Consider the following 14993-nt stretch of genomic DNA (forward strand, 5'->3'; position numbering starts at 1 on the left):
GTTTTGATAGTTTTTATTTATTTTTTATTTTGATTGATTGATTGATTTAGATAGCAGGAATTGAACCCAGGGGTGCTTAACTACTGAGCCACAACCCCAGCCCTTTTTATTTTTTATTTTGAGATGGGTCTCCCTAGGTTTATAGCCTCACTAAGTTTTTGAGGCTGCCTTCCAACCTGTGATCCTCCTGCCTTAGCCTCCCAAGCTGCTGGGATTACAGGTATGAAATTGGGTGGAACTTCTCTGGTACTACATAGGCATGGTGTTGGGGTTTTGTTGTTGTTGTTGTTGTTGTTGTTGTTTTTAATCAAATGTGGTGTAAAAATACAATTCCAACCAAAGAAATGGGAGTCTTAAGCAGCATCCTGTAAAAAGCCACAGCTGCTCCGTGACTCTCCACCAACCGGATTGCTAGCACCTCTCTGCGGAAGGGTGTGGACAAAAAAATGGGTCCTGTCCTTCCTGGCAGCATATCTGACAGGCAGGGTCCCCTCTCCCTTGCTTGGTGAGAACCTGGTAGGCCCAGAGACTGTCCTAACACCAACTGCCCTCCTCCTAATTTCCAGAGGGAGGACCAAAGATGACGTCAATTTTGCCTGGGGGCATTCAAGATGCTCAAACCAGGACAGTCAAAACAATAAATACCAAGTGCCCAAGGAGTGCAGTCCAAAGAATTACAAAACACACAGCGAAAGCTCTCCAGTGCTCTCCAGTGCTCCCCATGTGCCAGATACCACGCGAAGTGCTCTAACTGTGCTGTTTATTTCACCTTCCAACTAGGTGCTGTAGTCCTCACTGACAGATGAGGATATTGAGGCTTAAAGAAGTTCAGTCATTTGCCAGTGGTCCACAGGGGGCAGGGATGAAATGAAAAGCTAAGACCCTGCTGTGGTTGGGTATGATTTGTTCCCTCGGGGTCCCTGCTTGGTCCTCAGTGTGGAGAGGTGGGAGCTGATGGGAATGTTAAGAGCTGCAGCCTGGAGGGACCCACAGGTCATCGAGGGCACTGTCTGTGGGAAGGGATCCTAGTCATTATCCAGCCAACCATTGGTAGTTCTTGAGAGAGAATTGTCCCCCTGCCCTTGCAGTGTGCTGGCTCCTATTTGTCAATTTAATCACTTGTTCCCACTATCATCGTCTACCATGATGTGACCCAGCCACAAGGGAGCCCCAGCTAGAACCTTTACCACACTGTGGGGACTTTCAATCTTCAATACAGTGAGCTAAATAAACTTCCTTTCTTCATAAGTAGACTGCCTCAGGTATTTTGTGATAGTAATAAAAAGCAGATGAATACAGACGCCATGAGTCTTTGCCTACAGAGCACACCTTTTTACCCATGGTGCTCTTCCATCTATTGATGTTCTCCAAGATGTATTTCCCTAGATCACAGAATATAATTTGCTGCTGGTAAACTACCTCCGAGGCTTCTTCTTCACAGCTTTTTGTGTGTGTTAGATTTGGTTTTGCATGGCATTTTCTACTTGGCTACTAAACCTAGATACTTTCTTTCCTTCCTCAGTTAATTCCTGATGCACACCATTTAGTAAATGGACAAACATGCCTACAAAATATCAAAGTGTCCAGGGCAATGGTTACATACCAGCACTGTGTTTTTCTTTGAATACTAAAAGATAAAGATTTGGAGGCTGGGGCATAACTCAAAAATAGAGTGCTTGCCTAACTTGCATGAGGCCCTGGGTTTGATCCCCAGCACCACATGCACATGCGTGTATGTGTGTGTGTGTGTGTGTGTGTGTGTGTGTGCGCGCGCGCGCGCGCACGCGTGTACACACACACACACAAAGATTTTGAAAGAAACTCATGATTGTCAACAGCTCAGGAGGTCAGGCCTGAAATCCAACTCTATCCTCACTCCCATCTGGACCTGGAGAAAGAATAGACAGCTAGGAAGGACCCATCTGGCACCTCACTCAGCAATCCACTCTCTCCAGTCCTGAACTACTCCCACCACACTCTACCAAATAAGCCTTCTTTCAATGGCCTGTGACCACAGAGACCTAGATCTGATGTTTTCAAGCTAATACTTCCAGAACCCCAATGTGTGTCGAGACACCATTTTCAAACTACATCTCTTGTTCTTTGCACTCGTTAGGTGACTAGCGACTATCGACTATCGATTGAGAAACCAGTGACCACCACACCATAGCTATTTTCCAGAAACTAAATGACAAGAGAATTAGATCATGCCTCAGGCCAACCTGTGAACAGTTCTGAAAATACATCCATAAAGCAGCCAGCCATGATGAAAACACACGGAGCACGCGACTCATCAGGCTAACTTTTCTCTATACGTCTTAGGCAGGAGGGTGAGACTGTCCCACCAAGGTTCCCGATGCCCCAACGGTGCTCTGAAGCCTTTGCACAATCCCACCTACTAGAGGTTGAAAGAAATATGCTCCCTTCCCTTGGTGGCATCCCGCACACCCGGGCATCTTCAGGTGCGTGGAACTCCCAGGGGGCTTGGGCACCACCGGAGCTCATTCCTTCTCAAAATACCTCCAATTGGCTTCCTTGAAAGCTTTCCTAGGGCTATGACTGGAATCTCACTTTAAGATTAGCCAAATAGAGTAGAAAGCTGAAGTCTGTGGCTTCATTCTCATCTGTCCACACCCTCAGCTATCCACAGGGATCTATTCCACTGCCATCTAGAGGGACTCTGGCTCCTGCCAGCAGCAGTTCCCTCTGACTCCAAGTTAAGCCTCTCATGGCTTCCTTGTGACACCAGCATTGCAGCAAAGACCACAGAGCCGACGGTAATGAACCTAGGTTCTGCCCAGACCTTCCCAGAGAGCCAAGTCGCACCAAGAGTGGGATGTATCTGCCAGGAGCTGTTCTGGCGCTCCTGCCTCACTTCCTCCATTGCTCATTTTCTTGATCAAAACCTACAACTCCTGGGCAGGGAGAAAGTCACTAAAGGCTGACTGCCCTGACTTATCATTTAATCTAAACAGAGCTATTTACTTCCTAATTACATTCTTAGCTTCACAGCCCTAGCCAGAAAGGTTTGTTTATTCATTACAAAAACCAATTAATGTAAGAAGAAAATAAAATCCACATGGTTAGCCTTGGGAAGGACCTTACTAATGGTATCATGCAAGCCCCGAATGTGATGAAGCAACTGAGGCTTAAAGAGGTGAAGTGACTTATAGCCACGTGTCATCGTGCACAGTGGTTCTTCTCCTTCAGCTTCAGGCCAGCATTCCAGAGAGTTCCTGGCCTTCTGGCTGGAGTGGGATGGATCCCATCATCAAATCCCATCATCAAATCCAGAAGCACTAGATTAGTCAAGAATGGTGGACCCAGCTGGGGCTCAGGGAGGAAGCCAAGGCCCTTCCCTGATGTTTAGACATCTGAGTTGGTTTTTCTGTCTTAAGCATCCGACAAACACCCGTGGAGCTAGTGGTGGATCCCATATCTTGACTTCTTGCCCATGGAAATTTCTACCATAGTGAAACCATTAACATTACAAAAATACAGAAAACCATTTTTTGGTGGGGAGGGGTACCTGAGATTGAATCCAAGAGTGATTCACCACTCAGTTACATCCCCAGTTCTTTTTATGTTTTATTCTGAGACAGGGTCTCACTAAGTTGCTGAGGCTGGTCTTAAATGTATGATCCTCCTGCCTTAGCCTCTAAGAAAACCATATTTTGACAAGTTTCGTGGCTAGACTTGATAAGAGTAAAAAGATTCAGAAAGAAATCACCACATTATAGGTTGTCTCTGAGCACTTTTGAAGTATGTCTTCAGGTGTAAAATATGGCCATGCTAGCAAACAATTAGGGATGAATGCAGAATTCATGAAGAGGGGCTAACTGTAGGAAATCCAAAGTTAATGCAAGAGATGGGTCTATGTAGAACCCAAAGCAAAGCAGGACTCCCACTGAGCTCTTGGAGCTTAACAGGAAGCTGGACCTGTTCCTGGAGGGGGAGGGAACACAACAATATATCAACTTTGTATCCCAAGGTGCCCAGTCCAAGATCATCATGTGCAGATGAGGACAGTCATAATAGCTACATTTATTGAGTAGTTACTAAATGACAGGCACTGAGCTTAGCGTTCTATCTGCTTCATCTTGTAGAGTGCTCCCAGCAATCAATATCAATATGAGTTAGCAAATGACGCTCAATGAGTGACTGTTGTAGAAACGTAACTAAGATTCTATCTGGTGTGCATGCGAATGTATTCTTTAATAACTTCAAAATTACAAAATGGAATGTCTGACAATACACAAATAGTAAAATATAGTCTATTAACATTTATTGCTTATTTGCAGGGCGCTTTAACACAAAATATTGAGGCTTAAGGCTCAAGATCCCTCTTTTAGCCTGGCCTGGTAGTGTATACCTGTAACTCTAGCAACTAGGGAGGTTGAGACTGGAGGGTCAAGTTCAAGGCCATCCTGGGCAACCTAGCAGGACCCTGTCTCAAAATTAAAATGAATAGGGGTGGAGATGTAACTCAGTGGCAGAGTACTTTACCTAGCATACAGGAGGCCCTGGGTTCCATCCCTAGTACCACATGTATACACACACAGAAGAAGAAATAGGAGGAAGAGGAGGAGAAGGAGGAGGAGGAGTGGGAGGGGAAGGAGGGGAGGGAAGGAAGGAAGGAAGGAAAGAAGGAAGGAAAGAAAGAAGGAAGGAAGAAAAGAAAGAAGGAAGGAAAGAAAGAAGAAACTTAAATGCTATAAAACCTCATACCTCATATACAGAAGAAACTTGAGAGAAGTTTCCCAAATTTGTTATAGTCTTAAAATTTTTTTCCATGGCATTAGTTATGAAGTTTAGCATTTTTCCCCTAAACTATCAATAATAATAATTTAAAGATTCCAACCATCCATGCTAGAGTAATGAACAAATTATCTTGCTATTCTTTCTATAGAAAATGACAACTTCCAAAATCATTGTCACATGAAGAAATGATCAAAGAGTACAAGACCCCCAAATTTTGGAAAAAATAGTAATGCAGACATGTCAAACAGCTGATTAGGAACACTATTTTATGGATTTTGTGATGTTTAGAGTTTTGTGATATTTGGGTTGTCAATTTTTTAAAAACATATACTTGTTTGTGTTTTCTTTCAGCATTTAAAATAAATGCTGGCTCTTAAACTCCTCCCCCCCTCCCTTTTTTCTTTTGGAACTAAGGATTGAAAGAGATTAAAAAAAAAAAAAAATCTGGAGCTATGGCTCATGCCCCCGGGTCCTCACACATTCTTAGAAAGTGTTCTACAGCGAGCTGTATACCCCCCAGCTCTGTGCTTGGTTTTGCATTGATAGTTTTACATTCTCTCCTTCAAGAGGATCTCCCTGAATTGAATAGGCTTCAAGCCAACCAAAGCCTACACCTGTAGTAGGGACAGGCAGACAAGGCACTGAAGATAGCAGGAAACAGTTTTATTTGGCTGCAGCCAGTTTCAGAGGGCACAGCTTTTGCTGTAATCAATCAATCCCCTGAACCCCAAGTTCAGGAAGTTTCAGAGTTTTACACCCAGCATGTAAGGGGAGGGGCTCAGAAGTTCAGAGTACGCAGAAGTTCACATAAAAGCAGCTTTTTCTTTCACTTTTTTGAGCAAGTGAACCCTTCAAGGATAACACCTGAGAAGGGGAGAGCTTCTTCTCCCCTTTCTTTCCTCCCCTGCCAGCTGCTACCATGGAGCCCAATTGTAACTTACCTTAAAAAATGTAGACATCTCTGTGAAGCCCAGCTCAAGGCCAGAGGCCTTGTTTGCACAATACTGTATATGTTTGTGAAATCGAGTAAGGGGGTGTCCAGCAACTTGAGTGCTGGTATCTTCTCGGCCAGTGGCCAAGTAAAACAGGGTGACACGAAAATAGGAAGTTTATCTACATGGGACTCTTTTGCAGAGACTCTTTTCCTGACAGTCCCAAAATCAGCCATGGTGGAGATTCCTGGAAAAGCCCAGTTAAGACTTTTCTGTGGAGAAAGGGGGTGCCACTACACACCCACCCCAGCGTGTGCCTCCTGGGTGCCAGGCTTGAAGCTTTCCCAGGACCATCTGCTCTAGCTCTGCCAACAGGTCTTTTACAGCCGAGGAATCTGGGCTTCAAGTGAGGACAGCCAGGCCAAAGAAGCGATCCGACTCCAGAGGGTTCCTAATCCTTCCTAAAGCAAGAAGGGAAAAGACCACTCCCTCTCTGGTCAAGAAGTACCTTCCTGGTAGCTTGGGGATAATCAGAAATCTCAAATCCATGGAGCAGAAGGACCCTAGGTCACTTTACTGCAAATCTGAGGTTTCGATCCTTGACGTGGGGCCCAAATGAAACTCTACAGGAGTCACCTTTTTGCCACCATCTCTAGGTGGGTGGCAAGCTCTCTGTGTTATTTTTGGCTCAGGTGATGCTGATTAGCTTGCAGCAAGCCAATGCCAGGGCAGGTGCCCCAGTGCCAGCCTCAGGGCCGGCTGAATGCTGATTTCTTTTGGAGAGAGTGGGGCATTGTCTGGAGGCAGAAACTGAGCCTTGAACTGAGTGTGAGAGCCTTGTCCTTTCTCCCCAGCTCTGCCCCTTCCCAAAGTCCCGATTCAGCCTCTAGGCCATCTCTCCCCAAAGGCCTCTGTACTTCCTCTCCTTTGCCACCCTCTATTTAGAATGACAAGGCTGCATCTGCATGGTGCTTTGTGTCCTGTGAACCTCCCCAACTCCATTCACCAGAACCAGTCTCTCCATCTCTCCATGGCCCCCTCTCTGGCCACCAGAACCCCGTGTGATCTATGTGCCCTCAAGGACTGGAGCCACAATTTTTTGTATCACTTATTTCAGGTTTAAAAATGATGAAATTAAAGGCTGTTTGTGATTTGCCTTCTTGGGGTGGTGGTGAGCCGAGCACTTGGAGAGAAGCACTTGGAGCTGCTGAACCATTTGCCTTTGAATTCCCGGTAAATGAGAGTCACAGATAATCCCTGTGGCTCTGAAACTCAACCAGGGGCTCACTCCACCTGCTTAAACCAGCCTAGGGCCCAAGCTACCAAAAAGAAAAGAAAAAGGAAAGGCCATCAGCCTTCTGCAGCCTTAGGCCAGCAGGTACTGGATCTGGGATATAGATATGCAAAGAGAAAGGCACACAGCACCCAGCTCCCAAGGTGGGCCTATTAACATATGCAAGGAAGAGAAGGTCAAGATAATGGGTAGTCCACACCCTGCCCGGGGATGAGGGCAGCTCTGGGATTAGGGCAGCTCCTGCTGGGATTACCGCTACTTTGGAGTTCCCCTTGGAGCCCGGTGGAGGGAGTGTGTTCCCGGGAAGTGTGTGGAGAGTGCCGGTGAGAGTTCGGGAATAAAGAGTTGCTGTTTGAACCTATAAGGCTGTGTGGTTGCTTGGAATATTTTGTGCCAGACAGACTGGGGGGGGGGGGGCTGATAAGGAATTATTTGTTCACTTTTTATGTCTAACCCATTAACCACCTAAAACCATTTTGTCTTCCCAGATGATTCAAGGGTTCCTTTTTTCTTTATGTTTAAGCTATAATGAAACCATGAAATCTTTCCCCAGAATTAATTAGAATTTCCTGATATTTTCAACAACTCCATAAAGCCTACTGAAAAATGTTTCTATTCTTGGCAGCTCTCCCAAAAGAAGGACAAACAATGGTCTCATGACATCAGAACTGGAATAAACTCTCCTGACTTCAATGATAAAAGTCTCAAATTTCCGTGAGCTGTGTGGGACCCCGGGAGAACATGCCCTTCCTGAGCCAAGGTCACAGGGTGACCTGGAGCACTTCATTTTATAGATATTTACTTTCAAAACTACCCGTTTTTCTCAAGGACAGGTGCCAGCCATCTCTAGCCAATACTTCCTAAGAGGTGGTGTGTCCCTGCTGGCTAGAAAGCTCACATCACTCCTGGGTCTGTCACCAAAAAGACCACTCCTTGCTGAGGGTGCTGTTGGACCAGAGAATTCATGGTAACACAACAATGGTTTTTCTTGGGACCTGGATTCAGAGGTGAGAAGTAGGAGAGCCTGCAGATTGGAGAGGTAAACTCTGGAACATTCTGGGTGGGCAGGGAGACAATGCAACTTGGCCCTTCCAGGGTGGAAATGCACCAGGCTGATGAGTCCAGGGGATCCTATGCCCAGAATTCTCTTCTGCCTCCCCAACATGTCTCTCTTGTGACTAGGCCCATGTGGACTGGCTGTCCACTGCCTGTGTATTAAGACCCAGGACTTTCCAGATCTACCCAGTCTTTCCCAGCCATGGGCATAATTTACATATTACCTGTACCCACCTGCAGGGTCTGCCTCATGTTCAGCAGAGAAAATGGCTTTCTTTTATTTTTATTTTTTGGTACTTGGGACTGAATCCAGAGGTGCTCTACCACTGAGACACATCCCCAGCCCATTTTTGTTTTATTTTGAGACAGAGACCCACTAAGTTGTCCAAGGAACATTTCAGCATTTTAAAAAGGGAAAGAAGGCTGGAGTACAACTCAGTGCTAGAGCACTTGCCTGGCATGTGTGACGCCCTGGATCCAATTCCCAGCACCAGACATACACACACAAAGGAAAAATATGAATAATGTCTAGAAGAATGAATAACACTTCAGAAAAAGGAAAAGAGGTGGGTGGTAGAACATTCTACTTTGTTCCTTTTTTATTTTTATTTTTTATTTTTTTGGTATGGGGAATCAAACCAGGACCTTACAAATGCTAGATAAGCGCTCTTCCACTGAGCTATAGCCCCAATTCCTTTTTAAAACAATCTGATTTTGAGACAGAGTCTTGCTAAATTGCCTAGGCTGGCCTCAAACTTGAGATGGTCCTGTCTACTGAGTAGCTGGGATTACAGGCATGTGCCACCCTGCTTCTCCAGATACTCTACTGTTTTTCTCTGTCTATTTGCTTTGAGTTTTGTTGTTGTTGTTACTGGGGACTGAGTACAGGGACTACACTACTGATCTAGAACCCCAAACCCTTTTATTTTGAGACAAGTTCTCATAAATTGCCTGGCCTGCCCTTGAACTTGCAATCTCCTGCCTTAGCCTCCCAGAGTGGCTGGGGGGCTGGGGATGTGGCTCAAGCGGTAGCGCGCTCGCCTGGCATGCGTGCGGCCCGGGTTCGATCCTCAGCACCACATACCAACAAAGATGTTGTGTCCGCTGAGAACTAAAAAAAAAAAAAAATTAAAAAAAAAAGAACAAAAAAACCAGAGTGGCTGGGATTTCAGGTGTGCCCCATCATTCCAGCTCTGCTTTGTTGTTTACTGGAAGGAGAAGTAAAACAAATGATTAGGGTGAAGAAGTTCAAAGGCAAATTCAGAGAACCAGAGAATAGACTGATTCATCTGAGAAAAAGGGTCACACAAGGGAATAAGGGGGAAGACAGCTGGAAAGGTAAAGTTTGGGCCAAGTCGTGGAAGAATCTGATTTCCAAACCTGGGGAGCCATTGAAGATTCTAGGGAAGATAGGCAATAACATAATGAAAATGGTATTTTAGAAAGATTAATGTGGTCATAGTACATAGGAAAAAAGCAGAAGAAAGTGAAATTAACAGAAATTGGGCTTGAAACAGTTGGTGCCATACCAGAACATTCTTTTGATGGGGGAAAAGAAATGATCTTTGTCTTCATTTTAACTTAAATGTTCCTATCTGAATATCCCTGAGAACTTCTAGATGTCTTACTATTTATCTGTTAATACCTAGCAAATACGCAAATCTGGAGCCAGAGGGAAAATATTTCAAGAAAAAAAAAGTCGTCAGTGTAAAGTTATCACCCTTCTGGGAGACACAGGTACATACAGTGTAAAAATTGGCCTTTGATTTCAAGTCACAAAGCGGGAGATCACTATAGTGAGCCTGCAGATGGTTGTCTCTCTTCTTCTCTATCAAAATCCAGTTTTGCAATGTACAGTGCCTCAGAAGAGCAGTGAGACCATCTTTCTCTCCATCAGATTTTAGCAGAAATGAGACTGTGGACAACCCCTGTTGGGTACCCTCTCGTCCTGAGGAAGTTCTGTCTTTTTTCTTGTCCCTTGAATAAATCCCACTCTTTTATGCCCCAAAAAGAAAGCAAGAAATGAGACTGTGCCCATCCTGGGTGTCTGCATCCCTCAGGGGCCAGATGTTCTACCACTTGCTGGTGGCTGCACCCCTCCCAGGTCCCCTAGCTTCAGACACCCCTGCTATGACCATGGGGTAGCTTGCTTCTTGGAGTGGGCTGATGCTGTTTTAAAGCAGAAGGCCTGGGTGGGGCTTGAATCCCAGCCTCTCCCACCTGAGCTCAGCTTCCCCACCTGTAAAGTGAGGTTGCTGAGCACTTCCATGGAAGGGTGTCATGGGCCTTAATCACAAAAAAATGCCTGCAGAATGCTTTCATATAGTGACTGGCACCCGTGTAAGGTCGATCCATGAAGCTGCAGTCCTTTTGTTCCTTTGTAGTTCAGTGAGGCTTGGCTGAGTTGGTCCAGGAGAACCAATCACAACTGGTTTTTATTTGCTAGGCAAGAGGGACTTCCTTAACTTAATTATCATATACCTAATACAGAAACTCATTTCCGCCTTTGGGTATATCACCAGATTCCTGAAGGACCAGGGCCCTGGAGAACAAAAGTGTCCAGGGACTGGGGCTTTGGCATGGTAGCTGAGCTGTTCTCCTGCCTCCTAGGCTCTGCAGCAGTCCCCAAGGCTCTCAGAGGAACAGAGAGTTTGAGATTTCAGAGATCTGTGCCAGAGGCTCTAAAGCTTCCCCTCCTTGTTCAGAGAAATTCTAGGAGGTCCTCTGACTTATTAGAGGCCTTTGCTTCAAGATTAGGGAACAGCTGGATCTAGAACCTATTTCTCATGAATTCTTTTTCTCTTTCCAAAGAAAGAGCTGGACACAATGGCCTGTGTTGGCAATCCCAATGACTCCGGGAGGCTGAGGCAGGAGGATCCCAAGTTGGAGGCCTGACTCAACAACTTAGCAAGGTCCTAAGCAACTTAGCAAGACCAAAGAAGAACTAGTGATGTAATTCAGTGGTAAAGCGCTTCTGGGTTAAATTTCCAGCACACACACACAAAAAAAAAAATCACTTCTTTTTTTTTTTTTTTTTTTTAAGAGAGAGTGAGAGAGGAGAGAGAGAGAGAATTTTTAATATTTATTTTTTAGTTCTCGGCGGACACAACATCTTTGTTGGTATGTGGTGCTGAGGATTGAACCCGGGCCGCACGCATGCCAGGCGAGCGCGCTACCGCTTGAGCCACATCCCCAGCCCCAAATCACTTCTTTTTAATTACAAAAATTATAATGGTCACTGTGGAAAACCTAAAAAATACAGAATAATGCAAAGGGAATTAAAAGCATATGTCCTACTGCTCAAAGCTTCTGTATCTCTAACAATTCAAACTCTTCCTGAGTTTTTCCATGTATATATCATGATAGGCTTGCACTGAACACACACTTTGTACTCTTGCTTTTTTTTTCTACTTCATATTGTATGAAATCTGTTTTCACAACAGAATTGCGAGCTCCAGGTAGGCCGAGACCTTATTGGCCTGGAGGTCACTATATACTTCCCACCTACTATGTGTCTAGCACTCAATTAATTAGAGTGAATAATTGCTCCACCTGACCTCTTAGCCACTCTCCTTTTGAATATTTAGGTTATTTTCAGTTACTATGAACAATGTCAGCTGCCCAGCTGTATACCTGCATCTTGTACAGTTCTTCGATTCCTTAAAACGAATTCCTAAAAGAGGAATTGCTAGGTCAAAGAGTATTCATACTGCAAGGCCTTGGGTATCTGATGCCAAATTGCTCTTCTGAAAGGCAATCCTCATTTACATCCTCCATCAGTGATTTACGAGAGGAAAAAGCATAGCGTTCCTCCATCCAGGTGGACCCGTGAATTCAAGGGGAAACTGTGGAATCTTTAGTAGGTATTTTAATGAAGAATTGAGGGCTAGACTTGAAGTTCACTCTGATACCCGCAGGCACAGATAGTGCATTTCTGAACTTTTGCCAGTCTTAGGAGCAAGTGTGTGGCCTAATAGCGCCACACGGAAAATTATCAACTCCTCCCCAGCCACAAGTATATAAGGCTGGGAAACTCAGGCCATGCCATGCCCAGGGAGACTAGCAGGATCCCCGGAGCCCAGCAAAGAAAAGCCAATCTTTCTGTGTACACAATGGCCCACACCAAATCTGCCTCTCTGGCACCAAGTCTGTTTTGCTTGACTTCTCTATAAATATCTGCAGTTAAACGTAAGCATTCATAGTGGTTTCTAGATGTCTTTTTTTATACACACACATGTTAAAGATACAACATTCACTTTAAAAACACACTTTTCCTATTTGCTTCTTAGAAAGAAATTTATTCTTCCTAACCCCCAATCAGGGAGTGAATTCCCAATGAATACTTGGATGGGAGTGTATGGTTTTCCCCCCTGAAAGTCAAGGTCATTTGTGAAAATGTAGACAGAGTTGTGTAGGTCCTGATCCAGAAAATTCTGAGTTCATGCCCTCTCTATCTATGGCCTGGGTCTACTGGGGAGCAGCAGGAACAGCATCCATACAGGCCTCTGTCTGGTACCCCACCATGCTGTACCCCGACATTCATGATGAGCTTGATCACCCCCAGGCAGGGCCTTCTCCCTCATCTCCTCCCACAAGGCTCAGACAGAGCAAAAAAAAAAAAAAAAAAAAAAAAAAAAAAGAAAGAAAAAGAAAAATCATTTGTATTCTCTCCATAAGAAACTGGATTCAGGCTGGGCATGTAGCTCAGTGGTAGAGGGCATGCATGAGGCCCTCTGTTCAATCCCCAAGAAAAGAAAATAAATTAAAACCAAGTAAAGGAGTCAATCTTTCTTCGGAATGTCTATTTAAGAAAGAAGGAAAGGGGGCTGGGGTTGTGGCTCGTGGTGGAGCATGTGCTAGGCCCTGGGTTTGATTCTCAGCACCACATACAAGTAAATAAAAATAAAGTTCCATCAACAACTGAAAATAAAAAGAAAGAAAAGAAAAGAAAGAAGGGAGGACGGAAGGAACAAACTCTGGATTTAAAACCCACCTCTGACCTAAAATTACTGTGTCAGGGTTGTCTTCTGAGTCTTCATTTCTCAACCTTCAAAATGGGGGTGATTTCTGCATCTCTCTCTTGGGTTTCACAAGAACTGTACAAGGAACTAGCACATATAAATCTTCCGTGTGCTTCATGAGGCAAGGCCCTGGACTAAATTCAATGTACTCCTTTGTTAGGACTTCTGCTTTCCTGCCCCATGGATTTTTTTGAATTTTATTTTTAATATTTACCTTTTACTTATAGGCGGACACAATATATTTTATTTATTTTTAATGTGGTGCTGAGGATCGAACCCAGGGCCTCAACCATGCTAGGTGAACACTCTACCACTGAGCCACAACTCCAGCTCCTGCCCCATGGATTTGACACAAGGCTTCCAGCCAAATCATCCTGTATCTTAGACTCTGATGGCAATGTTACCAGAAGGTCTCCTAACATTTTGAACCATCCATAATGGCTTTGAGAAAATGGTACTGGGAACGGAACCCAGGGGCACTGTAACCCTGAGCCTCATCCCCAGCCCTTTGGATTTTTTTATTCTGAGGAGGATCTCACTAAGAGGCTGAGACTGGCCTCAAATTTGCAATTCTCCAGCTTCAGGCTCCCAAATCGCCAGGATTACAGGTGTGTACCATGGCACCTGGAACCCTCTGTGATTTGGGGGAAAAAAATCTATATTGCTCTTCAAAATCAATTAATATTAGCCATTCTTTTTTAAAAATATTTTTATTAATTGTTGATGGATCTTTATTTAATTAATTTATTTATTTATAGTGCTGCTGAGACTTGAACCCAGTGCCTTACACGTGCTAGGCAAGCGCTCTACCATTAAGCCACAACCCCAGCCCCTAATATTAGCCATTCTTTACCTTTTGACTTTTTCCTATAGATACTTAGACATGCTCCTACGCATATAAAGTCCAAATTATTTCCCACGACTCCGAACAAACCCCAATTCTCCGGCACTTGACAGACAAAAATCTCAAGCCCCGTGTTCACGTTTATCCATATAAAGAATGAAACAGTTCAACATTTCACCAGCAAGTCAACCAGAGGTTTGAGAAACAAACACAGAAGTCCTGATGTCCATGTTTCTCGTTCTCTTGTGCTATGAACAAGATGGAATTTATTTGAGAAGAAAATGCCAAGGTGACATTTGGAGTTGCCTCGTTTGTGGGGGCAGGAGGCCAGTTGATAGGGAACTGTGAACTCTCCTTTGGAGTGGCGGGTGGACAGGTTGCCAGATCCCCGGCCCCACATGCACACAACTCACCGACTCACCACGGGGCCCGACAGCCTTGCCCAGGACCGTCCTCAGCGGCTAAGGGGAGCTCCCCTCAGGCAGCCTCTTGGGGAGAGGCAGAAAGCCCGCCCATAGAGAAACCCCGTTGGCCTAACTGTTGGCCTAAAGGTCAGATAACTTACGGGGAGTAGACCATGGGGACAGGGGTGGGAGTGGGGGGGTTTAGCAAGGACACAGCAGAAGAATGACACAGGGCATCCCTGTAAACACAGACACTGGCTGTACCCCTTGTTCCTAAGCCCTAACGTGCTACCTCAATAGGGGGGTCTGCTTGTTGCATGGGAGTAGAGCCGTTGTCCCCCACCCACGCCCCTTTCTTATTTTTGGGGACAATCATGTTGGACCCCGGCTGGGCCATGGAGTCACCTGGTGGCTCCTCACACTCCCCACTCCTGCATTTCAGAGCCAAGGGACTGCAACAAAGAGACCCCTGTGCCAGGACAGTCACCAGAGTCTGCTTCCACCCTCAACAGTTCCCTGATAGACTCCGCTGTGGACGCTTCCTCTTCCCACCAGGTTTGGTCAGCTCTCTTTGCTGAACTTAAATAATCCCCTGGAGCCTGACCTGACCCACCAGAAGCCTGTCTTAGGACTGGAGCCACTGTGGACGTCAGTGTCTTCATTTGCCCACAAAGGAGAAAT

The 14993-nt window shown here is 45.2% G+C and overlaps 1 protein-coding gene across 3 annotated transcripts in view; it reads right to left on the reverse strand.

Moving 5' to 3' along the window:
* The window catches only part of Foxn3 (forkhead box N3), a 384532-nt gene that overhangs the window by 230023 nt on the left and 139516 nt on the right, over positions 1–14993 (reverse strand). The window lies entirely within an intron of this gene.

This window comes from Ictidomys tridecemlineatus, chromosome 5, assembly GCF_052094955.1.
Source record: "Ictidomys tridecemlineatus isolate mIctTri1 chromosome 5, mIctTri1.hap1, whole genome shotgun sequence".
Lineage (NCBI taxonomy): Eukaryota > Metazoa > Chordata > Mammalia > Rodentia > Sciuridae > Ictidomys > Ictidomys tridecemlineatus.